We start from the raw sequence: 24865 nt of genomic DNA, 5'->3' as shown, positions 1-24865 counted from the left end.
TATATATTTAAGATTCATGCATTTATCATACATAATTAAAAATCAACAAAGTGAAGAAAGAGCTGAACTGAGATGCAGATTTCTGAAGAGAGGCAGAAGCCATCAGCCTACTTCCACTGCAGGTGCCTCTTCAGCTGCGTGCCTCTATGGTCATTCTCCACACGCCACACCTGGCGCATGATCTCTGGCATATGACAAAAAAAATTACTGTGGCAATCACAGAATACATCTGGATTTCTCTGTCTTATTAAACATTTCACTTCCATGCTTCTCTTTTAAAATTGCTGGCTCTTCAAAATATTCCAAGAAGCCATATTCTATTGCTTTTACTGCTGGCAGTTTATAAAACTGCTGGTTATCCAATATATGCTGAGAGTTTATATAATCTGTTTACAACTGACTTGAAGCAAACCACAACCTCACTCCCCCATAATATCCTGGTAAATTGATAGTTGACAGTGGTTGTCTCATTGAATCCATCTCCTCATATTTCTGACAAAATTTACATAAAAATCCTATAGATTTCCATTTCATAAAATTATGCTTTCACTTCTTTGTACACAAATTTATAGTCTCACTTGTTTTCACCCTACCTAGTCCTATGACCTAGAATATGTCTTTCATTTATTTTCATCTCATTATTTTTGATATAAATTCAACATGTTGTCAAGTGACCTTTCCTGACCGAGTTCTCTGACCCCAGCACTAAATAAGATTCCTTTGTGTACAGAGTACCATTCTTCTTATTTTTATTGCAAATGTTACAATTTTTTTATTTAGAATGGACAAGTCAAAGCCTATTTTCTTTTTTTAAAAAAGAGAGCTATACTGTTTTGTACAAAAAAAGAGATGTCACCAATAACAAAAGAATTAAGAAATATAGAGTATACTGAGTTTCAAAGAAAACATATATAGTAAATAAGATTCAAGTAGCTATTAGAAAACATAATTCTAAAAACAACAAAAGAATTAAAATTATTCCTTTATATTGTGTGGGGCTGGAGGATTAGGAGTGATTAGCTAATAGAAGTTTGTTTTGAATTGCTTGCAGTAAATGTTTTAGGATTCAGAGACCCACCTCTTCATTCACTGTAGCAACTGAAAATCTGTGTGAGCTCTGAATTATACACTGAGGAGTATCTACAGGGATTTAGTTGGGTTAGTAAGTGACAACTTCCCAGGACTATGAAATATGCTGGAAATAATTTGCTAAGAAGTTCCTTGAATATGAAGTGGCTTTAATAAGAGAGTTTGATGAATAAATGAATCAGAAAATTGAGGGCTAAATTTTCCTTATATTTCAGACATATTTTCAGTGATGGTAAGGTCAAAATATTTGGATTATAATTTGAGAACCATCAACTATTGAGATAAAGACTATCTAAACCAAGTCATTGCCAGGCACTACACTATAATCATGAATCCCATTAGTCAAATGCAGTTCATGGGTCTAGAGCTCACATCTGAGAAAGAAAAACTGAGTTACACTTTTGTTCATACTCCACAAATGTGTAGATCAGTAAGAACATTGTGAGATTAACTATAAAGAGTGCAGAAAATCATGTCTACTAAAAATCAACTAATCAAATTATTTTAAGTAAGATCAAATTAATTTAATGTCTTTATAGAATGTTATGTAAATTTTTATGAAATAAAATAGGTTTACAAGAAGCATATATATTTTCAAATAATTGAAGACTATTTTCTCTCTGGTAAGATCTTGTACTGATAATTTAATGATTGCTGTGATCATAAGTTGTTAAAGTTTTCTATTTTTTTAAATATATATATTTTAAAATATATTTTCATTGGTGTCAGAAAGGTAGGGAGAGAGAGATAGAAATATCATTGATGATAGAGAATCACCAATCGGCTGCCTCCTGCACGCCCCACACTGGGGATTGAGCCTGCAACAAGTGCATGTGCCGTAACTGGGAATCAAACTGCAATCTTCTGGTTTATACAAGGTCAATGCTCAACCACTGAGCCATGCTGGCTTAAGTATATTTTAGAATGATAATATTAGCATATATCTAGAGCAAGTTATTGCCCTTGTAAATGTCATCCATAATAGGTATTTTAGCTGTAAAAGTGTTGGCATCATCATATATACATAATATTTTTACATTATATTTATTCATACATGCAAGTCTATTGTGTGCTACTATGTCACATGCACTATTCTGGGCAGTGGGCATAAAATAGTGAATATAAGAGATAAGGTATGAGCCCTGACTCTTCCAATTGAAAAAACCAGTGTTCTCGCACATACAAACATATGACATATATGAAATAATGGTTTACATGAGGATGATGAAAAACCCACAAACAATTTCCTCCTTCATACTTACTTATTGTTTATTGATTTAGTTCTATCTGGTAATATTGTGTTAATTTAGCCCATCAGCCAAACTAGATACTTCACATTCAATTTTGATAGTAATGCATAAATATAGTTTTTGTTTGTTACATGAATTCACATACTATCTTCCCTTTTCCTTTCAAATAGCCCTTTGTATGTGTAACAGTAATCACTTCACCCTTCTCTTTCCCATTCAAATAGCCCTTTGTGTGTGTAACAGTAATCACTTCACCATTTTTGTCTCTTCTATGGATTAGCAGAGTAAAAAATATGATTTAGAGTTGCTCACCTAAAATACAAGTTTATTATCTGGAAACCTGAACAAGTACTTGCCATCTAAACATAATCCATACTCTAATATCGGATCTTGTCTTTCCGCTGGCCCATTTGCCTTTATTTCTGAAAGCAAATTCCTACTGGAGATGCACCAAGGTGAATACTTCCCAGGTGACAACAAAAGATTATGAAAGGAAATCACATACCCTACTGCTCATTTTTTGAATATCTGAAGGTTTATTTGGCACTGCATGAGTCATCTGCTGCAGAAAAAAGACTATTGAGTAAAGAATGTTTTACATTTTATATGTAAAATATAATGTTTAGGGCAAAGTATTCTGCAATTTTGAATTTTATTTTGTAAAATATAAAACATTTACTCAGTTATTCCCTATTGGTGACTTATCAAGTTGACCTTACCAGACTTCTTTTTCCCCATATTTTCACAGTAAAATTTAACAATAACAACTATTGAGAGGTCTTAAACATTTTTAATCACTGGTTATCATGGCACTGACAGTAATCCTATCTAATAAAAGAGAAACATGGTAATTAGCTATACGTCCGCTACCCTTCCCATTGGCTAATCAGAGTGATATGCAAATTAACTGCCAGCCAAGATGGTGGCCGGCAGCCAGGCAGCTTGAAGTGAACATGAGGCTTGCTTGCTTCAGTGACGGAGGAGTCCAACGTTCCCTGCCTGCTGCTGCCGGCATCTGAGCTTGCAGTTTGAAACATTGTTACAAATATAGAAGCTAAACAAAACCCCAGAAAACTGCTTTCAGCCAGCTGGGATCTCAGAGCTGGAGCTGAAACAGTGTTTTGATTATAGAACACAAACAAACCAGATACCTGCTTTCAGCAGCCAAGGCCTAAGAGCTGGAGTCAAGCCTCAGAGCTAAAGCTGGCCCAGAATAAAAAAAAAAAAAAAAAGAAAAAAAGGAGCGGTTGAGAGCTTCAGTCACCCCTAGCCTGAAAACAGCCCTCAGCACCTCACTCAGACTGGCCAGGCACCCCGGTGGGGACCCCCACCCTGAAGGGTGTGTAACCAGCTGCAAACAGCCATCATCCCCTCATCCAGGCTGGCCAGGCACACCAGTGGGGACCCCCACCCTGATCCAGGACACCCTTCAGGGCAAACCAGCCGGCCCCCACCCATGCACCAGGCCTCTATCCTATATAGTAAAAGGGTAATATGCCTCCCAGCACCAGGATCAGCGGAGCCGCGAGGCCTCCCGGCACCGGGATCAGCATGACAGGGGGCAGGGCCCAAACCCCCTGATCGCCCTGCAGCTCTGTGTGTGACAGGGGGCGGGGCCACAACCTCCCTATCCACCCTGCTCTGTTTGTGACAGGGGAAGGCGCCCTAACCCACTGATCAGCCCTGCTCTGTGCCTTATGGGGGGAGCTGCCCAACCCCCTGATCACCCTGCAGCTCTTTGTGTGACAGGGTGCAGCGCCCCAAACCCTCCCCCACCCCCCACGGGCCCTACTCTGTGTGTGACGGGGTAGAGCCATAACCTCCCCATCAGTCCTGCCCTGATTGTGACAGGGTGCGGCTCCCCAACCCCCTGATCTGCCCTGCTCTGTGTGTGACAGGGGGCAGTGCCCCAACTCCCTTATAGGCCCTACTCTGTAAGTGACGGGGGGACCTCCCCAACCCCCTGATCAATCCTGCTCTGTGCTTGACAGGGTATGGAGCCCCAACCCCCCTGATGGGTCCTGCTCTGTGAGTGACAGGGGGCAGCGCCCCAACACCTTGATTGGCCCTGCTCTGTGCATGACAGGGGGTGGCGCCGCAACCTCCCCATCGACCCTGCCTTGAATGTGACAGGGGGCGATTCCCCAACCCCCCAATTGGCCCTACCCTGAGCGTGAATGAGGGTGGCATCGCAACCTCCCAATCCGCCCTGCTCTGTGCATGACAGGATGCGGCGCCCCTTCTCCCCAATCAGCCCTGCTCTGAGCCCGACCAGGGGCTGCACCTAGGGATTGGGCCTGCCCTCTGCCACCCGGGAGCAGGCCTAAGCCAGCAGGTCGTTATCTCCCGAGGGGTCCCAGACTGCGAGAGGGCACAGGCTGGGCGGAGGGACCCCTTGCCCGCCGAGTGCACAAATTTTGTGCACCAGGCTTCTAGTCTATATATATAAAAGCCTAAGCGACCAGAAAGCCAGAACAACTGGAACAACCAGAATGACTGGTCATTATGAAGTGAACTGAACACCAAGGTGCAGACATTCAATGCAGGAACTGCCCCTGGTGGTAAGTGCGCTCCCACAGTCAACCTCCTGCACTGCCAAACTTCCCTGGTCCCTTCCTGTAGCTGGCCAACCTCCCATGGTCCCTCCCCCTGTCCAGCAGGCCCTCTGGCTGGCAGCCTACATGCGGCAGGAAGGAAGGCCCCAGCCAGCAGCCAATAGGAAGGCCCTGGCCGGCAGCCAGAAGGCCCCAATCAGCCCTGATCAGGAACCAGACCTAGAGTCCCCACCCGTGCATGAAATTTGTGTACCAGGCCTCTAGTTAAAAATATAAACATGTTCTGTCAATCTTTTAGTTCTTGTAAATTCAAATACAGAAACTAGTTACACATACATTAGAATAAAAATTTTCACAAAATAAATTGACTGACACTACCTTAACTCATTGAATATTATAAAATTTCAATTTATTGACTGAACATTATAGTAAGGTTGCATTAAGATAGACAAAAGTAGTCTTTTAAGTCACATAAACATTTAGGTTAATTTACTTTCAAACCATAACATTTAAGCAGAGGAAAAGGAGAAGAGAGGGAACTATTGGTAGGTTTGCCAAAGAGTATTTGTTAATATAAAAACAAATATATTTGAGAAAAAAAAAGTAATATTTTCCTTTTCATTAAAAATAACAATCCACACCAGGAAGTTCATTTATACATAGGAGTAAAAGAAAGGTTTCCAGGTGAAAATACTGGAGTAATTATCAGAATTTTCCCATGTAATTATTAACTATTATATCAGTTTGGATGTTTTCAACTGTAAATAACAGAAACTCTAGCCAAAAATGTTTTTAAAATCATTAGCTCTCATTACAGGAAGTCGAGAGAAATACAGATGTCATAGATTGTTGATTCATTAGCGTAATGATGTCATCAGTTTTTCTCATCCTTTTGCTCTGCTGTTCACATTCTGGCTCTATCCTAAGGCTGGTTTCTCCTGGGATTATAGGAAGCCTATCAGCAGCATATGAGAATATTTCTCCTTACTAATATCCAGTGAAAGTTTCTCCCTCACCAGGGAATGTGGTCTTTCCCCTGAATATGAAGAACTAGGATTTCAATAATGAGGAAATGTGTTTGGTTGGCAAGTGCTTGTTGATTTAAAAAGTATAAACCACCATTGGAACTGAGGATGGAACCAGTTTCTATGAAATGGGCTAACATCTGAACATCTGAACAAATTGAGGTTTGGTTAAGACGGAGAAAGTGGGAATTGATTCAAGCTAGGCAAACAATCATGCTTCCACAACTGTGGGTCTGTCAGTGATCTTAAGTACCTTCCTCATCAGCAGGAGAGCTCACATGTGGTTGTTGCTAAACAGATATTTCATTGTCCACCTGATGGGGAATTTGAAGTACCCATCCCTACCATAGATAAAAAATAAGGAAAATTTGAGTAGTGAAGAGTAAGTATTACCGTAAAATGCTGGCAAAAACTTCCTTGTGACCTTGGATTTATTAATGGCCATGGTGGGCACAATCAAAATTTGTATGAGATGCATAAGCAAATAATGTGTTCAGTTTCATAGAGGTTCTGTGGACCATAAAACATAATCCATGCAATCACAAGTAATTTCAACATACTAGTACATCAAATCCTTTATTTACACTTGTCAAATACCATGAAGAAATTATAATCTCTAAAAATGCCTATCATGTTTCCCTTATTTCTCTCTGCCTTTATGTACTTTGCCACTCTTGTCTTTCCCATTAAACTGACAGAATTCTTCTCCTTCCACCAGCCTGTGGCACTTTTAGTCTATCCTTTCCAATTGCTGTTTATTTGGAAGATGGGGAGAGATGCCTATACTTTTACATTTAAAATTTTTGTTCTTATGACAAAATGATTAAAGGGTAATTGAATTGCAAGAATGCGAATCACCAAAAAATTAGTTCCATGCTCCCTGTTCACCAATAAGATCTATCCCAAAATAATGAAAGCAGGTGAAATTTCTGAACCGTTATAAGTAGATTGAGATAAATTATGCAGAATGAACATGATGTCATACTGCTGGAAATTATGTAATTAGCATACACATACTCATGTTCTTATAATCACAGGTGTTTCTTCCTTTTAATTACACTCAAAGCTAGTGAGGGGATGAGAGAGCAAGCAGGACAGGCCCTCTCATATCTAGCTGCTGAGAGGATGAGACTGTTTGTAGGTTAATGTCCTAAAGTTGTTCATACCTTTTCATCCTGTACTTTCACCTCTCTGAATCTAACTTTATAATGTGAAAAGACCAGCCACCTTTTTCTTAATGGCATTCATAAGTGTAAATTATCTTAGTAATCTAAATATATAATACAAAGCTAATTATTAAATATAGCAGAGTACATTTGTGGAATAGAAAAGAATTTGGCTATTAAAATGGTATTTACAACCACATTGTAATGATGGTTACAGTAAGGGGCTAAAATAACCTGAGTTCTTAATAATATTGAGCTCCTAACTCATCTTGTTTTGTGAGCTAATAACATTTCCTATTTTGCTAAATCTATTTGAATGGGAATTTGTTGATACGTTCAGCCTAAAATATTTTAAATGATTAATGGACCTAATCCACTAGTACATTAGAAAAATACACATTATGACCAATGGATTTACCCAGGAATTCAAGAAAAGTTCAATATAATTCTCCCAATTAAAAGAGTAAGAAAGAAATGAACCTATGATCATTTCAACATGTAATTTTTAAAAATATATATATATTTTATGGATTTTTTACAGAGAGGAAGGGAGAGGGATAGAGAGTTAGAAACATCGATGAGAGAGAAACATTGATCAGCTGTATCCCACACATCCCTTACTGGGGATATGCCCGCAGCCAAGGTATATGCCCTTGACCGGAATCAAACCTGGGACCCTTCAGTCCTCAGGCTGACACTCTATCCACTGAGCCAAACTGGTTAGGGCTCAACATGTAAATTTTTTAAATTTTTTTTATTTATTTCAGAGAGGAACAGAGAGGGAGAGAGAGATAGAAACATCAATGATGAGAGAGAATCACCGATTGGCAGCCTCCCATATGCCCGACACTAGGGACCAAGCCCACAACCATGGCATGTGCCCTTGACCAGAATCTGAGCCAAATCAAATAGGGCACATGTAAAATTTTTAAGTAATTATTCAAGGCCCATTCCTAAATAAAAATAAAATTATTGTAGTAAGTTACATATAGAAGAATTTTAATGTGATAAAAATGCAGCAAATACTAGAAACATTTTCTAATATTTTAATAATCTCTAACTTTCTAATAGTTTTTAATTCTAACCTTTGGAAGTTTGACATAAAAGAAAAATATCTGCTATCATTTAAAAAAATAGTTCTACAGGCATATAGATCAATGGAATAGAATAGAGAGCCCAGAAATCGACCCGAACCAATATGCTCAATTAATATTTGACAAAGGAGTCAAGAACATACAATGGAGCCAAGATAGTCTCTTCAATAAATGGTGTTGGGAAAATTGGACGGATATATGCAAGAAAATGAAACTAGACCACCAACTTACACCATACACAAAAATAAACTCAAAATGGATAAAGGACTTAAATGTACGACAGGAAACCATAAAAATTCTAGAAGAATCCAAAGGCAACAAAATCTCAGACATATGCCGAAGCAATTTCTTCACTGATACAGCTCCTAGGGCACTTGAAACTAAAGAGAAAATGAACAAATGGGACTACATCAAAATAAAAAGCTTCTGCACAGCAAAAGAAACCATCAACAAAACAATGAGAAAACCCACTGTGTGGGAAAACATATTTGCCAATGTCATATCTGATAAGGGCCTAATCTCCAAAATTTATAGGGAACTCATACAACTTAACAAAAGGAAGATAAACAATCCAATCAAAAAATGGGCAAAGGACCTAAATAGACACCTTTCAAAAGAGGACATTCAGAAAGCCAAGAGACATATGAAAACATGCTCAAAGTCACTAATCATCCGAGAGATGCAAATCAAAACAACAATGAGGTACCATCTTACACCTGTCAGAATGGCTATCATCAACAAATCAACAAACGACAAGTGCTGGAGAGGATGTGGAGAAAAAGGAACACTTGTGCACTGCTGGTGGGAATGCAGACTGGTGCAGCCACTATGGAAGACAGTATGGAGTTTCCTCAAAAAACTGAAAATGGAACTCCCATTTGACCCTGTGATCCCACTTCTAGGAATATATCCCAAGAAATCAGAAACACCAGTCAGAAAGGATATATGCACCCCTATGTTCATAGCAGCACAATTCACCATAGCTAAGATCTGGAAACAGCCTAAGTGCCCATCAGTAGATGAATGGATTAGAAAACTGTGGTACATCTACACGATGGAATACTATGCTGCTGTAAAAAGGAAGGAACTCTTACCATTTGCAACGTCATGGATGGAACTGGAGAGCATTATGCTAAGTGAAATAAGCCAGTCAATAAAGGAAAAATACCACATGATCTCACTCATTCATGGACAATAGAGACCATTATAAACTTTTGAACAATAATAGATACAGAGGCAGAGCTGCCTCAAACAGATTGTCAAACTGCAGCGGGAAGGCCGGGGAGGGTTGGGGGGCAGGAGGTAGGGGGGTAAGAGATCAACTAAAGGACTTGTATGCATGCATATAAGCATAACCAATGGACATAAGACACTGGGGGATAGGGGAGGCTAGGGGACTGTCTAGGGCGGGGGGATAAAATGGATACATATGTAATACCCTTTGTAATACTTTAAGCAATAAAAAAAAAGAGTAAATTCTTAATTTGCCCTTCCATCTGCTGGATCATACCTAATTCTCCACGCTCTCTCATTATAATTTACTAGAGGCCTGGTGCACAAAATTTGTACATAGGAGGGGGGTATCCCTCAGTCTGGCTTGCACTCTCTCGCAATCCGGAACCCCTAGGGCAGCAGTTCTCAACCTGTGTGTAGCGACTGCCTTAGGGGCCAAACAACCCTTTCACAGGGGTTGCCTAAATACATCCTGCATATCAGATATTTACATTACAATTCATAACAGTATCAAAATTACAGTTATGAAGTAGCAACAAAAATAATTTTATGGTTGCGAGTCACCACAACGTGAGAAACTGTATTAAAGGGTCGCAGCATTAAGAAGGTTGAGAACCACTGCCCTAGGGTATGGTCCCTAGGCCTGGCCAGTGATCAGGTCCTATCAGGGTTTTCCTTCCCCCAGCTGCCGACAGTTGGCCCCACCCACACCGCTGCCACTGCTTGCCATCTGTGCAGTGCTTCTCCCCATCCCCCGCCACCTGAAGCCTCCCTCTGTGGGTAATAGGAATTGGGTGTGATCGCTTGGCTGGCTTGGGCCTCCCTCTGCTGGGCAATCAATCACCCGGCCAGGGCTCCACTATTGATCACCATGCAGAGGGTGACCTGGGCCTCCCTCTGCAGGGTGATTGTTGGGCGATGGCCGAGTCCCCTGACCAATCGCATCACACCCGCCTTGGTTGGCCTGGCGCCAGTGCATGTCATAGCATGCTCATCCAGAAGGTTGTCCAGGTGGTTGTTCTGCTATTTGGTCATTCAGTTGATCTGCATATTAGCTTTTATTATTATAGACTAGAGGCCTGGTGCATGAAATTTGTGCACTGGTAGGGGGTCCCCTCAGCCCAGCCTGCACCCTCTCCAATCTGGGACCCCTCAGGGGATGTCCAATTGCCCGTTTAGGCCCAATCCCTAGGACTGGAGCAGAACTCCATACAAAACCTCCTTTTGGGACATTTGTAGAATCTAGGATACAGGGACTCTCATGAAATTAATATACCTTTTTAACCAGGTTAGTATATTTATATCCCAGATTCAGCCTGGCCTCTCTGCTAGCTACTTGGGCCAGTTGATTGTCTTAATTCCTGGATGAACAATCCTAATGATGGCTCTTAGTATTCTCATAGTTAAAAATCTCTGCTACAGATACCAGGCATACCTACATAGACCAAGATGACACTCTTACAACACCAACTAACAAAAGGAGACTGTCACACCATCACATTGGCCATAAGGGACCGCGGAAACTCTACCTTTCCCAGTAGCTCCTACGTGGAAGAGGACATCTCCCCTGGGGGAAGAGTTGGATCCGTCAGAGATTGAGAATTGGAAGAAACCATCAGATATTTGCTCTCTGGTTGTCCCTCTACCAATCTCCTTTTTCAAAATTCATTGTTCCATGGAGGTTTCTGGACGTACCAAGTGTGACTGAGCACCAGCTGTGTTTTGTTTTAAAAATGTGGACAGCTCAGTAATGCCTTATTTTCTATTTGCTCCTAATCCTTCCCTGGTTCACCTTCCTTTTTCCTTACTCCTCCTTTCCCCTATTTTTTTTTTTTTTGCCCTCCAGTATAATGTTAACATTTAAGCTTTTGTCATAGACCTTGCTTTCTAAAGAATCTGATCTGTTATCCCACAAAGAAACAAATCATTTAGCAAAGACAAACAAAACATACAAGAAAACAACCAACATGATTTTCAGAAAATACTTCAGTCAACACTGGTGTAATAAAAATATGAAAATTGACAGTAAATACATGTCATTAAAAATTTAAAGAATAATAAGAAATAAAAGTTATACAGAAAAAAATAAGCATGGAAAAACAATAAGCAGATATTAAATAAAGAAAACAAGCCAAATAGATTTTCTAGTGATACAACAATAATCACTAAAATAAACAAAATATCTTAAAAATCTTCAGCTAATTAATCAGCCGAGATAATTTGGAAAATTAGTCAGCTTAAAAGGATAGAGATAATGAGAAAAAAACAAAAGAGGAATAACTGGTAAAGGATACTGAGAATAGAACAAAAATTTCAAAAATAAATTTATAGGTATTTTGGATTAAGAAAAAAGGAAAAATATGAAGTGACACATGTTCAGTACATTTCAGACCTGAAGAAAGCCTTTGTTCTTCAAATAGGGAAAGTACATACAGTAAGACTCAATACTGATAAATAAGAATAAATTCACATCATGATAAATTATGATGAAATTAAAGAAGTTCAAAGACAAAGAAATATTCAAAGCAGTAAGAAAAACAGCAAGTTGCAGACAAAGGAACAACTGCTAAATTTACAGGTCACTTTACATTAGCAAGATTGACTCCAGGCAACAACACAATAATATCAAATTGAGAGAAAAATAAATGTCAACCACAAAGTATACACACAGTTAAACTGCTGTTTAATTTGACTTATATATTATATTCAGACAAATTTTAAGAGTTCAATATCCTCAAACCTTGCTGAAAGAACTTCTATAACAGTAAATTCAGGTAGACTAGTAAGAAAGGAAAAAACTGATCCCAGAGTAAAATGTTGTTGCAAGAAATATAGTGTGCAAGAAAATTTGTGTGAATAATCTACACTAATAAAAGAGAAAAATGGTAATTGGCGTACGACGATACCCTTTTCATTGGCTAATCAGGGCTATATGCAAATTAACTGCCAACTATTATTGGCAGTTAACTGCCAACTAAGATTGGCAGTTAACTGCCAACTAAGATTGGCAGTTAACTGCCAACAAGATGGCGGTTAATTTGCATATGTAGGTGCAATGCAGGGAGGCGAAAGGGAAAGCAGGAAGAAGCCCCCTGCCACTGACAGTGATCGAAAACCCAGGGGGGAGCTAAGAGCTGGGGCCGCCTTTGCCCTGCCCCCCAGCCATGATCGGAGAATCAGGCGCCTTTGCCGCCCTGGCCAGTGATAGCAGGAAGTAGGGGTGGAGCCAGCGATGGGAGCTGGGCACGGTCGAAGCTGGCAGTCCCGGGAGTTAGGGGTCCCTTGCCTGGGCCTAAAGCGGAGCCCACGATCGCGGGGCCGCTGCAGCTGCGGGTCCCCGCTGCCCAAGCCTGACGCCTCAGCCAGAGGCGTTAGGCCTGGGCAGGGGCGGAGCCTGCAACCGCGGGGAGCTGGGGGTCCCTGCCCAGGCCTGACACCTCTGCCGGAGGCCTCAGGCCTGGTCAAGGGGCCGATCTGGTGATTGGTGATTGCAGGGTGATGAGGGTCAACTCCTCTGGCCGAGGCATCAGGCCTGGGTGGGGGGCGGAGCCAGGGATTGGGGGGATATGATGGTCCCCTTGCCCAGGCCTGAAGCCTGGGTCAGAGGCGTCAGGCTTGGGTGGGGGGTGGAGCAAGCGATCAGAGGGAGATGGGGGTCCCCTGCCCAGGCATGATTCCTGGGCCAGAGGCCTCAGGCCTGGGCGGGGGCCAGAGCCAGTGATCGGGGGGAGATGGGGGTCCCCTGTCCAAGCCTGACACCTCTGGCGGAGGCGTCAGGCCTGGGCAAGGGGCCGATCCTGCGATTGGAGGGTGATGGGGGTCAACGCCTGAGGGCTCCCAGTATGTGAGAGGGGGCAGGCTGGGCTGAGGGACACTCCTCCCCCCCACACCCAGTGCATGAATTTCATGCACCGGGCCCCTAGTACTATATAATAAAAGGCTAATATCTAAATTAACCAAACGGTGGAGAACAACTGGTCACTATGATGCATACTGACTACCAGGGGGAAGATGCTCAATGCAAGAGCTCCCACAGGGGGAGTGCTGCTCAGCCAGAAGCTGGGTTCACGGCTGGCAAGCACAGAGGTAGTGGCAGGAGCCTCTCCCTGAGGGCTTCCGGACTATGAGAGTGCCCAAGCTGGGCTGAGGGACCTCCCTGAGTGCATGATATTCATGCACCGGGCCTCTAGAAAAGATAATAATAGCAATTTTCTTTGGGTTTAAAAATGATGTGGAATTAATAGACAATAATGAAAAATAAAATGTAGGACATTTGAGATAAATTCTTGCAACTGTAGATTAAATTATGCAAGTTATCAATTTAAGGGTAAACATAAGTAATAGAAATGTGATTAATATATTTATAAAATAATTGACAATTAAAATGTAATTATAAAACATCAATCTAACAAGAGGAAAAGTGAGAAAAATATCATTATAAAACATCAAACTAATGGGAGGCAAAAAAATTACATAAATCTTTTAAAGCAAAGAGAAATATTGAAAGCCACAAATAGATGAACAGAAATAGAAACCCAAATTTGGGTCTGTGTTATTTACTTTATGCAGCTAAGCATTATAATAAATAAGAGAAAAGTTTAAAGTAAAAATGTAGCACAAATATAATAAGTAATTGTTAACTAAGTAAAGATGTCATACAGATATTAATCTCAGGTAATATAATTTGGGGCATAATAAATCATTAATAATAAAGTAGTATTTCTAATTAAATTAACAATGTACTAGGACAATATTATACTTCTGAGTATGTACTTATGTAGTATTATTGCCTGAACATATTTGAGTATTTATACATATAGTCTACATCTGTATAAAATTACATTTTTAAATATAATTTCTATATTATACATATTATAAATGTGCAATGTAAAAATATATGTACACACATAGATGTATGAACCTACATATACACAAGGCTTAAGTTAAAAGACATACATAGACACTTAACAAAATACTCATGAGCAAATATTTTTTAAATACACACCTAAAATATTTATAAATATGACAATATAACTATTCAAATGAGAGTAGTGGTGGTTCCCATGGATATGACAGAATTCAGCTGACAAGCAAGAGAAAGAGGACATTAATGAACAAGAGGACACTCTGCAAAATGTTGAGGGAGGGGAATAGCATTAATAGGTGGTAGACAGAAGGTTGACCCATTTGTATTCTGTTTGTTAAAATGTAGTTACTCATTTAGAATACATGTTGACTATAAAAATAAGAAAATTAGTTGTGTAAATCATCAAGGAACAATCTGTAGTATTTCAAATGTCAGTTTACTTTCAAATGAGTTGTAGAAATAATAAGGTGACATATGTGTAAGCACTGTGTGGGTATTTTCTGAATACTTCCTGAGGTACAATTTACATACAGAGAAATGGAGCACAAAGACATCTCAATATATTTTTTAAAAGTTAGCATTATAGCTGAGGGGAAAAAAATAGAAATTGTTATTTTTTCTAAAATAATATTTGAATGTTTCTAATAATTATTTTAATTGATTTGCAATTTTATGGCATTTCTATTGGTAATCCCCCTTTGACAATGTAATCATGAGCACATATGTTATTGTTCAGACATGTAACAGGCTATATTGCCCAAATATATTCAATTGATTACCTGTCCCTATTAGAACACACAAATGTTTCCTGCCTAACCCACTGAATCCTAGTGATGTATCAATAAACAGAGTTATGGAGCAAATTAAGACAATAACCCTAATCATCCTATCAAAAAGTCACTTTTTACCTGGAATACTGGATGAACAAATAAAATACATTGATATTTATAGCATGTATTTAGGAAAGCTACGCTCAAGACTGATTTGTATAGTCTATTTGGTAAATGAGCCTCTACACAAATTAATAATGTAAACAAGTGCATGAGTAAAGGACAAATATGTATCTATGTATATATATATGGCTAATATGCAAAGTGTCCCCTCAGGAGTTCTACCAGGAGACTGGGAGTTCAATTGCTCGCTATGAGATGCGCTGACCACCAGGGCGGGTGGCGTGGAATGAAGAAAGGCTCCGCTGGTAGCTGGAAGGCCCTGATCAACCCTGATCACTGGCCAGGACTAGTGACCCAACTGTGTACAAATTTTGTGCACCGGGCCTTTAGTCCTCGTATATTTGAAAATCCAATTGAGGAAGAATATTTTTGTACACTCAGAGAAATATATTCTTGTCATAAAAATATAGTACTAAAGGAAGATTAGATTTGCTAAGAAACAATTCATTCCATTGCCCTATCTTTATTATTTTATTTGAATACGCTAGTGTTTTATAGAATATGATAAAATGTCAGTGGCTAGGAAAGAAATTGTAGCCATTATTACTCATTTTTTAATTTTCAATGTCAGAAGTTTTCATGACCTAATTGGTAGCCTAATAAAATAAATTAATAATTTTTTCTAAATTTAATTTCTTCTAAATTTAAATAATTGCCTCATATGTGGAATGTACCAGTTCATATAATCCAAATTGAAGTTTACGTGTCTACTGCATGAAGTTCTAAATCCGTAAAGCAGGTATATAAAGGAATTTTTTCTTATTGTAATATTGTTTAAAAAAACAAGAACTCTTATTCCATTGGAAGGAATCCTCCATTTATCATTTTTCTATCTATCCATACATGTCTTATCAATTTACATATTTAGCTAACTACCTAGCTATGTCCCCCTAACTATAAATTAGTTCTAGCATTAGTCCCATTTCACCTGTTAGAAAACCCCAATTCAGAAATGTTAAGTAACTTGATTAATGCCACACATCTAATAAATAGAAAAGCCAAGAGCAAAGCTCAAGGATGTCCAACTTTAAATCAGTCGTCCCTGTACTGCTACTCTGTGCTTTGCTGAGATTTCTGCCATAGCTATTCCTGAATTCTTTGTCCAATTTCTACACTCTATTCTTTTTTTTAAATATATTTTTATTGATTTTTTAGAGAGGAAGGGAGAGAGATAGAGAGTTAGAAACATCGATGAAAGAGAAACATCGATCAGCTGCCTCCTTCACATCTCCTACTGGGGACGTGCCCGCAACCCAGGTACATGCCCTTGACCGGAATCGAACCTGGGACCCTTCAGTCTGCAGGCCGACGCTCTATCCACTGAGCCAAACCGGTTTCAGCGTACACTCTATTCTTGCTCAGCCTGTTCTTCCATATTCCCAGAGGTTGTCACTTCTATTATCCTTGTGAAATTTATAAATTCTTTATATCTTGTTAAAATGAGATAATATGCACCAGGCCTTTTTCAATTTTTCTCAATATAAAGTGATTTTTCTTTTAGTATGATTCTCAACCATTGAATCTACGTATTCCCCTTCTATGTCACTTGTCATTATTTGTCTGTATTCTTTTTTTATTGTTTCAAAACTATTCTCTCTCCAACGAATTTATGAGCTCTTAGATAATAAGAACTGCCTTGCTATTTTTTCAAAGCCATTATAATTTGTTATAGTTGCTTGCTGAAAAATTGAAAACATAAATAAGTTATCATTTTGTTCATTTTGAAAACTAATTTTCACTATATGCATATTTTAAATATTAAAATGTAATTGTTCTAAGAATTTTTAAATTACAAAATGCATTTACATATATATTGTGAATAGTTTCATAAATTAAACAATAATTTATATAGTACTATATAAAAATGCAAATACCTTTAATAAATTTCTAAGGTTGCAGAATAGGGAAGGAAGAGAATTTGCATCAACACTGATAATGGGAGGAATAGGGTGGATACAAGGGTTATATTTGCAAAGAAGTCCAGAGGTTCTCTTGAGGGAAAATAGGAAAGAAAGGTTTAGACTTGATTCTCAGGTCCTGAGACATGAAGTGTACACTTTCATGAAGGAGAGAGTAGAAGCTCCTTTGTTGTCTCAAGTGAACAATAAATTCACCAGAGCAGAAAAGACTCGGTGAGGTGAGTTGATTTTTGGGTGAGAAGAATTATTTTAGATTAAAATTGTCTTATCTTTGTATGCAAGTCTGAAGCAATTGGACACAAATTTCTCAAAAACAAAAAAACTATAAGAAATGGAGATATAAATACAAACAGGATGAATATAACTGTTGCAACATTTGTAATATTGTTTAAAAACAAAAACAAAAACAGAAAAACAACAAGAACTTTTATCCCATTATAGGGAGCCCAAGCATGGTTCTAATCCATGTATAAATGGAATCTTTTTTGTTTTCGTGGGAAAAACACCATTAGCAACAACAGTAGGCAGATCACTACCAGTAATTATGAAAGAGGTCACATCACTGTGAGAGAAAACTATCCCAAGATTGCACCACATAACGGGAAGCTGCAGCCGAGGAGTAGAACTTGGCAGTGACATAGCAGAAGCTGATGTCCACAGGTTACAGAGGAAATTAGCAAAATCTGCTAAGGAGAAACAATCAGTAACCCAACTCCCCGCCTAGAAATGGGAGAACTGGAAGAACTTGGAATCTCAACAAATCTGTTTGGTAAGACTTAGAGACAAAGGTATGTCATGTCTGCTATGGTTATTTTTACTGTGATGCATATCTTCCTGATGGCTCTCCTGGCTAATGCAAAAGCATGTACTTTACATCATAAAATAAAAATTAAAAGTCTCTTGGCCATTTGTATGTCCTTTTTGGAGAAATGTCTATTTAGGTCTTCTGCCTATTTTTTTTATTGGGTTGTTTGTCTTCCTTTTGTTGACTTGTATGAGTACTTTATATACATTGGATATTAACTCTTTATCAGATGTATTATTGAAAAATATGTTCTCTCATTCAGCAGGTTCCCTTCTTATTTTGATGCTGATTTCATTTGCTGTGCAGAAGTTTTATATTTTGATGTAGCCCTATTTGTTTATTTTTTCCTTTGTTTCTTTTGCCCTCGAGCAGTGGTTCTCAACCTTGGCTGCACATTAGAATCACCTGGGAATCTTTTTAAACTCTTGATTTCTGAGCCTCATCTCAGAATACTATGCAGCTGTAGAAAAGAAGGATCTCTTACCCTTTAAGACAGAATGGAAGGACCTAGAGAGTATTATGCTAAGTGAAATAAATCAGAGAAAGACAAGTATCACATGATCTCACTTATATGTAGAATCTAATGAACAAAATAAACTAATAAACAAAATAGATCCAGAGATGTGGAAGCATGCAACAAACTGAGGATCTTCAGAGGGAATGGAGTCGGGAAGGAAGAGACCAACCAAAGTCCTTACATGCTTATATGAATAACCCATTATCACAGATAATAGTGGGTGAAGGCCTAGTGAGAGGAAGGAAGTGGGAAGGTGGGGAGTCAATGGGGAATGAAAAAGGGGACATCTGTAATACTTTCAACAATAATGATAAATTAAAAAATAAAAGTGCAACAAAGATTACTATGTCATTATTAAGTTATTATTTTTTTTAAAAGATCTTTAAATTAATTTTTAGAAAGGAAGGGAGAAGGAAGAGGTAGAGAAAGAGAAACATCAATGTGAGAGAGAAACATTGATCAGGTGCCTCCTGCATGACCAGAGATTGAGCCTGCAACCCAGGCATGTGCCCTGACCTGGAATTGAACTGGCAATCTGTCAGTGTATAGGATGACACTCAACCAACTGAGCCACCCTGGCCAAGGCTTAAGTTATTAATTTTCAAGTATTTTTCTTTCAATTATTAGGAACAAAGTAAGAAACTGTTAACTGATATGAGCCATAAACTCCAGGCCCTATACACTCCTTAGAAAAATTGCCTCTCCAGGAGAGTGCACAGTATATCCACAATGTGACGTAGTGACATTGACCAAGACTTTTGCCCATCCTTTCAGCTTGGGCTTGAGTTTATCTCTATTCTTCTCTCACCCTTTCTAGTCTACACACATTTAATATCACCTTCTAAATACCCATCAAAACAAAGAGTATCACCTGTCTCTGTTTCCATAACTAGTTTTATTGGGCAGGGAGGGGTCAAAATCACATTTTCATCTGGAGTGAATATTGTGTCCAGATGCTAGTAATCATGCCTAATGTGATTATGAAGAACTTAAGGTACATGAGATTATTCATTTCCAACTACACCCTACCATTCACCCCTCTCCTGTGTACCTGTTTGGTTAATTATTTCTCCCTGCAACACTATAAATTCTACAAAGTAATACTGCAGCATTTTCCTTGTAAAATAAATCATTATATTTTGTCAAAGAAGTGCATAATTGCAGCAAAATAACAGTTCAAAACTGCTTACAATTGGCTTTTTACACTTGATAAATACAGAAGAGAATAATTGCCTAAAGACAATGTATAACCTTGATTTAAATGACTTATTATGCACACTTTGAATACATGCAGCAAAAATAATCTTCCTCACTCAAAGCTGTATCCCCTGATGACAAATGAATTTGTTTAGGCTGAAAGCAGTACACATTTATAATTCCCTTGTCTGTTTTATAACTTCATGTATCTTTCATCCACTCCCTTTTCAACTCATTGCTCTACTTTTTAATCCAACAGATCATTTTTCATCAATGTTAATTTTTAAAAATAAAGTTCAGTGCAATTCTGAAGAAAATAAAGAATTAAATCAAACAAACAGGGTGGATAAGAAGACAGTAAAAGTATTTTTAACGTTCTCTCCCTTCTTCTAAATGTATCTGCCATTAATGTCACAGTGATAGTGACATACAGGGGTAGACAATCACATACCAAACTACTACCAAATAGCACTTAATGTCCTATTGACCCTTAGATCACATACATCTCAACTAAAGAAACTCTGTTTTTGAAATTTTTTCTTTCACAGCAGGTAATGATAATTCTCTGAATGTTTTGAGAAGGCATTTTTTGGCATTTGCAAGTAATCTGGAGGATTAGATTCTTCATATAATTTCAAGTCTCTCTGCTTTAAATGTTGTCAGATTACTGATCAAAATGAATAGGAAACCAAATGGGTGATGAGAGAGGGATGTCTTATTCCACTTGAAAAAGAACACCATTAAATAGGAAAGGGAAATGCTAATAAAAAAGAGGAGAGACCACTGAGATTTAAAAACATTTGAGAAGGTCTATAATGTGTTTTGATATTATTAGTTGTCTGTCTTTTAGTAAAATGTAGACTCCAGCCATTTTTAAGTTGTATTTAAAGCTTTGCAAATAGTGATCAATTGATAGATGCTTACTTGTATCAAGCTGTTGAAACGTCCAAAGTAAAAATTGCTCAGTGATGAGACATAAGTAGAAAGGAAGGTTCCAAGTGGTCTGAAAAGTTTGACATATGCAGAGAAAAAAAGCCAAACAATTAAGGGTCAGAAATAGAGGGCAAAAGCAGCTGCCCAACAGGAAATGCATCTGGGCCCTCTGTGGGGAGACACTGATATAAATAAAATGTGAGCCTTCTAGCATTGAAAGATGGAAAATTGGATCTATGTGCTCAGTATTTTCCAAAAAAAAAAAAATCTGTGAATGAATACCTGACTATCTCCACAGGATTCTGCAGTATGTGTGAGAGGGTTTTAAGAAATATATGAATTAACAATATAGATAACATAAGCATTGATGTCTTGATGACTTAATCACTTAACCATAAAGTGAGTTGCTGTGAGATACTTTGGAGCTATCCATTCATCATTCATATATATATATATATATATATATATGAATGATGCAAACACATATATAATTTCATACACATGCAAACACATATATAATTTCTGCTACATGTCAGGCACTAGTCTAAGACTGAGCATATAGAAGTAACAAGACAAAAGTTTTGTTCCCATAGTGCTTCTATATTCCATGAAAACATCTGAGAAATCCATGGTATCTGAATAGGAGTACTTTGGATAGCAAATACTATCAGGAAAATTAAACAGGGTGATGTGGTAATAGAGCATGCTGAGTATCAACTCTAGATAAGGAGTTCAGCAAACACCTCTATGAAAACATAGTATTTAAAGTGAAAGATTCATGATGAGAAGGAGAACACCAAGGAAAAAAATAGAGCAAAGAGAAATCTAGGCAGACTAGTTAGTTTGAGGACCATCAACACCAACAAGTTTTATATGTTTGAGGAACAGAGAAAGAATGCCATAGCTGAAACAAGGTAAGTGAGAGTGTTGATATTACTAGGTTAATAGGTGAACAGAAACCAGGTCATGTGAGGCAGTGTGGTCCAGGACAAAGAGTTTTGTATTATTCTAATTGCAATGAAAACAAATCCACTCTTTAAAAAATATTAAATCCACATTTTTAAGCTCCAATATTGCTATCAAAAAGATCTCTCTGGCTCTTAAGTGGACAATGGATTATAGAAAGATTTTAAAAAGACTCAATTAGGGGGTTTGTAGAAACTCATTTAAAAATGAGTATGGCTTGTACTATGATGAATATGGAAAGACGTGGATGGATTGACTTGGTGAATGATGAAGATGAGAGAAGATGAAACACAGTGGGGGAAGGGTGATGGGTACTGGTAAATCTCTGGTCATATAGATAGGCAATGGTCCTATATTTTGAGTAGCAAAAACTCGAAGTTAAGTAGTTTGATGGAAAAAGGGGTGCTAGAAATAAGGAGTTATGGTTTAAACATTTAAATTTTGAAGTGCTTGTTGGTCATCTAAGTGGAAAGTCAAGTAGGCAAGGAGAAAAAGGGTCTAAAGTTTCAGGGGAAGACTCAGGACAAATCAATGACAGAAGAAATGATAATGCTGTGAATGTTTTAGAAGTGTTTAAAAGATTGAGAGATGCTCTTAGGAAAGTACATGATCTACTTTATGATCATACTGCTAACATCCTATATAAAATGAAGGGTACTGTATCATCCTTTAAAATAGCTTACTCAATGTAAAAATTTAAAAACCCCAAAACCAAAGGAACACTTAAATAATTTTTTATCCAATTTACTAAATTGCACATTTTTGTATCCATAATTCAATGTTATAAAATATAATAAACATATAATTTTAAATTTGTAATTTTCTTCAAGACAATTTCAATATTTTGACATTTTAGTATTCATTTATACAGATTCACTGCAATTGATCAAATTCCACTTCTAATTTTCTTAGTATAATTAGGACCAGTCTGTGCGACAACTTGTTTATGTATTCCCTTCCTGTTGAATAGTTACATTTTATCCAAATTTTGTTATTTTTGTAGGCTGTGTTAGATGTTCTTAACATTCAAATAAATGATTAATTTCAGGTGAAATTCTACCAGAAAGATTGTCCTCCTTTTATTAAATACATTTGTACTATGATTATTTTGCATCAAAATATAATTTATTCTCTCCACTTTTCTCTCCCTTTCTATAGAAATTGTAGTTAAGCTTTCACCAACTACTTAGCAGTTAAACTGTTTCTTGAAACTGATAAATTGACTGGATTTATAGTGCTGGTTTTATTTAAATAAATTCCTTGTACTTTTTTCTTCTTCAATGAAAAATATGGTTGTATTTAGCTTTTGAGCTCTTGAATAAAAATGTTTGGAACATAATTCATGAGTTCAGTGCTTTGAACAAGTCACAATACATTATATTCTTGTTCATAGAATATAGGGAAAGACAGAAAGGAGACTTTTTTGATACTATTTTTAAAGTGTGATTTTTAAAAAATCAAATGTACAGCTGAATCCAGGAAATATTTTAAAATACGATGACATTTTTAACATTTTTTTTCTGAGGATGCGCAAAGATGATTTGATGATAGTCTCCAATAGGAGAAAAAATCCCTTTTAGTAAGCTACATATTTCTTTGTTTAATATTAAGCCATGGTTTTCTAATCAGTTCTTACCAATGATTTTCCAGCCTCACTCAAGGGGTCTTCTGGGAAGAAGATGGTCCTTATGAGCTGGTGGACGCTGTTGCCCTCACCTGTGCCCTATCCCTCCCGGTTTCTCCAGAGAATTCAGAATGACTTTTTAAATATCTGCATTATATTATCTCAACCCTCTGCTTTAAAATTTTCAGTGTGTGTGTGTGTGTGTGTGTGTGTGTGTGTGTGTGTGTGTGTGTGTCTGTGTGTGTCTGTGTGTGTGTGAGGGTTTGTTTGTTTGTTTTTTATTTAACATAAAATTCAACTCTTTACCAGGACCCATGAGATTTTATACATTTTGTTTCTTCTCCCTTCTCAATCTTATCTTCTATCAGCCTTTACCTCAGTTTACTGAGGCTCTGTACACATTGGCCATCTTCCTATTAATTGAAAGTAAATAGACTGGCTCCTGCCTTGAACTTGTTTTCCCTTCTGCTTGGAACTCTGTGACAGGCATTCTATCATTAATTGTCATCTCAAAGAAATATTTCCTGACCAATCATATCCAATGTAGATGCATTAGCTTCCACTGTTTCACAAAAGTTTATCTTGAGAATATTATGCTAAGTGAAATAAGTCACTCAGAAAAAGCTAAGAACCATATGATTTCACTCATATGTAGGATATAAAACTGAAACTCATGAATACAAACAGCAGTGTGGTGGTTGCCAAAGGAAAGAATGTGGAGGGAGAAGGAGTTCCTAATATATGGTGACAGGAGATTTGACTTTGGGTGGTGGGCACACTGTGCAATGTTACAGGTTTTGTAAAGTAGAAACCCACACCTGAAACCTATATGATCATGTTGAACAATGTGACCCCAATCAATTTAATAAAAAATAATATAAAAAAGTTTATCTCTATGTTTTATTCTAGTTTTATTTGCTTTATACTTATCACTATCTAATTTGTTTTGAATTTTATATTTATATTTAATAAAATTTTTATATATTCCTCCATTGTCAAAACATACATTTTATAACTGGTGCCTAAAACAGTGCCTGCCACATAGAAGGGAGTCAGTAAATATTTCTTATACCAATGATTGATGGATTGCTTGAAAAGCTCTTAATCTTGGTAAATCTAGTAAAATGAGTGTCCATCACCTTCAACTCACAAATGTCAATAGAATTCTCACATGAAATCTTTTTTTTCAAAATTTCCATTAAAATGTTTATTTATTGCTATGTTGATTTATTGCTATGAAGTAGATATCTAGCTAGTTAGCAAGGAAACTCTCGAATAATTGTCGGAAAGAGAGAAGAAGAGAACTATATTAAAAGTTAATATTTTCCCCTTAGAGTAGTACTATGTCTTCCAATAGTCTCTAAGATAAAATCCAAAATACTTTAGAATACCTTTGGAAGTCTTTCATTTTCAGGGACCTATGTTCTGCTCAAACGCCACACAAGTGATTATCACTGCCTCCAGACATGTTGCATTACTACAGTTCCTTATATATGCAATACTGCTCTCAGTTTCCATTTTTTAATACTTGTTGTACCCTCAGCCTACATATCCCATCTTCCTGAATCACTTCTGTTCTTTTAGTTATCAACTCAAATGTCCCATCTTCTGGACCTCTGCATTTGAACTTGAATTCTATTTTCTGCTCCTCTTTGTCTGTGAATAGCTCTTT

The sequence above is a fragment of the Myotis daubentonii genome, chromosome 3 (assembly GCF_963259705.1).
Source record: "Myotis daubentonii chromosome 3, mMyoDau2.1, whole genome shotgun sequence".
Classification (NCBI taxonomy): domain Eukaryota; kingdom Metazoa; phylum Chordata; class Mammalia; order Chiroptera; family Vespertilionidae; genus Myotis; species Myotis daubentonii.
Note: the sequence above shows the minus strand (reverse complement) of the source record.